This window comes from Octopus bimaculoides, chromosome 19 (genome assembly GCF_001194135.2).
Source record: "Octopus bimaculoides isolate UCB-OBI-ISO-001 chromosome 19, ASM119413v2, whole genome shotgun sequence".
In the NCBI taxonomy this organism is placed as follows: domain Eukaryota; kingdom Metazoa; phylum Mollusca; class Cephalopoda; order Octopoda; family Octopodidae; genus Octopus; species Octopus bimaculoides.
The window spans coordinates 48,495,360-48,499,020 of NC_068999.1; positions in this window are offsets into that span (position 1 = coordinate 48,495,360).

The following is a 3,661-nucleotide window of genomic DNA, read 5'->3' on the forward strand; positions in this document are numbered from 1 at the left end:
TTTTTCAATCTACGTAGGGAAATATGGAAATTAAGAATATGGTGGGCGGGGAAACAGAAATTTTAATTTCAAATTTTTTATGAAAAACTCTAAAATTGATCCACACTGCATCCCGCTGTCTAAAAGTGAAAACGAACGGCTGTTTAGTCCGTTCCCGCATGCGTAAATTTATAGTAAAACAGCAAAAGAACCACGGCATGTAAAGCCCTCACTCGATATGCTAAAAATAACAGCTAAATGTTCGGAGAATTTTTGTGCTTGTGGGTGCGCGCGTGCAACAGTTTCTACAGCTTATCCGAATGAACAGAGAAAGAAGTACACAAAAGAAATCGGCAAGGTCAGTTGGGGGTGGGGTGACTGTCCTCCAGTTCCACCCTATGAAGTTCCTTAATAGACTCTGTTTGGAGATTTTCCTGTATTAGGAAGAAAACATCGTCCATGAGTTCATATATTTTGCATACATGGTATGTTTTATTTAATTGTTTTTCACCTCTTCCTTTCTTCCCCCTCATCTTTTTCCACAAATTGTAAACTGTCTTCTCATCGGATGCTTCAATACTTTAATATTGCTTATTTTATCGACCCCTGGGTAGATAAGCGAAAGTTAAAGACGAGATTTTAACTCAAAACGACGAAAATATATCACAAGGAATTTAACCCGTCTCTCTCGCAATCTTGTCATTAACCGCCATTGTAATCCTTATGTTAATGGAGCGTGTACAAGTACCACGGAGTTTGGTCGGGTGGTAAAATGTAAGAGGACGAGTGCTTCTTATATTGAAGGGACGTGCGGCCCATGAAAAGAAAATTGTCAGAGGTAAGTGCTCCATTTCAAAGATATGATAAATTAAAATTGTAAAGTAAGAGGTTAATAGCCTCAATTTGTAAATTTATGTAAACATTTATAAAAAAGCAATGTTATAGAGAAGCAAAGTTCGGCGGGCGGCTTCTGTCTTCTCCCATTGATATTATCACGTTCATCATTCATCTCATTTCATTAATGTGTTTGTCCAGCCCGCAGCTACTCCTCTGTGTACTGCCTTTATGGCAAATAAAATGAAATAAAGTATATCTAAATATGCAACCGTAAACGACCAGCCCTTTCTTTCACCATCTACAACATTCTCAGTAAGTAGCTTGTACCTCTCCTTAGAGAAGTGTAGGTGAGAGACGGGATTTGATAGTTTTCTGGCAGTTGAGAGTATTGTCTGGTCTGTCTGCTGTACCTAACAATATTCCCTCAGTATTCCTTCCCCATGTTAGGTGATATCAGTGTATGTCAACGGATTACTTGCATTCCTCCGGAGTCATACCAGAAGTCACAGCCCCTCAGGGATACATGGTAAACTCACCAGCAAGGGGATTAGAATGCAAAACGCTATACGGATTCTGCCAGAACTACCTTTGAGTAGATGATTAACACATACATATCTTTTCTTTCTTAGATAAGAAATCGGAAAATAAAAATGAAAGCTCCGTCTTATTTGGCACATTGATCTCGTAAGATTAAAATGTTCAAAGAACCAATCCCTATAGATAAACAACAGATCAACGGTCGCTTTCTTCGATAAGTATTTCAGTAATTCGATCAAGAAAATTACTCTATCTGCTCATTGAATGGTACTATCATTGTGATAAGATTGGTCTTTTGAATTATCGGTACAACTCATCTTTACCTATAATTCAGACTTTCTGCCGTTTCAACCTATTCAATTTCACTCACTATCTGAAGTTGTTGGGTAGAAAACACTTGCTCAAGATCCCAAACCCGTGCTCTTGTGATTACGAGGCGAATTTTTAAAAATTTAATCATGTGCCATCAACTTGTGTTTAGTCTTAGCCTCAGGTCAGCTCTGATTGATTATACCTATGATCACAGACATTCCAGCAGTGACTGTCCCGTTTTTTTTTTCCATACATCTAAGCATTTCATTATTCAATGTTATATTTCTTTAAAAACAAAAGGAAAACTTGGGGTGTATTTTGGAGAAGATTTGGCTTCTATTTCTAGCAGATCGAGCGACCATATAGAAGCTCCTTTGTCTCGTAGTTATCTCCTCCTGATCTTCGACGCGACTTTCAATTGTCAAATGAAAATATTGTAGTCAAAATGATGACATCCTTCACACCATCTAGAAGATCAGAACTTATATATTTTTTCGCGTTTGCTTTCGTATCACTAACATCTCTACATGAAACTGAAGGAGAAAGAATATTACTGAAGGATGTGAAAGTTATTTCTTTGTACCAAAACCAAATGACTACTGCAAGAAGATTGACACCAGTTCCTCAATTGAAATGTATTGGAGGATCAGCTGGTTGTCAAGCTTTCGTGCCAAAACAAGTCCATTGCTACAACAAAGGCTTGGATGGCGACAATATCCTATGGGATTGTAAAACAAACATGGATAAAAAATATCGTTTCGGACACCTCGCTATATCCTGTGAAGGCTTCGATTATTCCGATGATCCTTATATATTAGCTCACTCTTGTGGTCTAGAATATACTATAAATAACGGCGTTGAGAACAATCATCGGGAATATGAAGATTCTCGATCAGATCCAGTATTCGATTTCTTCTGTATTATTTTGTTTGTGTTATTAGCTAAAATGATTTACAGTTGGCAACCGAATATCTTTTCCACGTCGAAAAATAATAGTTCAAATATAGATAAACAACATACGAATACTCCAAAACCACCGCTCATCGCAGCACCTTCAGCAACGAATACAGTTCAACCGCCTCTGCAACATTTTCGTAATTTTAGAATTCGCCCCCATCAAATTTTGTCTTGTGTGATCAGACCCACCAAACAAGGCATGAATCGAAACCCCAGACCTGATGCGTAACCAAAGCAATTGATAAACAATCGAACTGCGAGGAAAATAAAAAATGCTTTCGTTTAACTATGAAACTTTGCTATTTTTCCTATAGATTTATTTATTTTTTGCTCTATTTTCTCGTTTACCTTGTATCGAATTTTCAAACAAAATAGTTTAGCTATTTTCTTTTTATTCCGTTGTAATATCGTCTTTATTCATTGAAAAATAACTTTAGTTTGCTTATTATTTTGATATGGACGCCTCGTTCATTTTAATTTCAATCGAAAGTTCAGCGTTGATGTGACAGAACAAACCCCTAACTGTTGGTAAGCCCTTATTGGGCGATCCTTCAATATTGGCCTACAGTGTGTCGGTATGAGGAGACGACGTCATTCACTCTCTTTTTCAGCCTAGCCTCTTTTGTCTATGCCATGAAGGAAAGTTGTATGGGTGAATGATGTCGTGTACCAATACCGAAGGATTGCCCTTTATTGTATTATGGATTGAGTAATAGATGCGCTGGTTTATTTTATGCAGAAGGGCAGGTCATTGCTTGTAACTTTGGATGAACGACTATGAATATAAATCTTGTTGAAAGTGGATAAATTTAAGGGATGAATCTTTCGAACTTTGTACATATAATAGGATAAAAGGAAACAATGGTAGTTTCTGTTTCCAAATTATCCTGGATTGCTAGCGACGGGCATAATTACGCGCGCGCGTGCACATACAGGTGTGTCTGAGGTATGGGCAACTGTTTTCGAGAAGCGGCCCGCATGAGACATGGTTCTTCGCGAGGCGGGCCGCATGTTACCCATGATACATACATACATACAT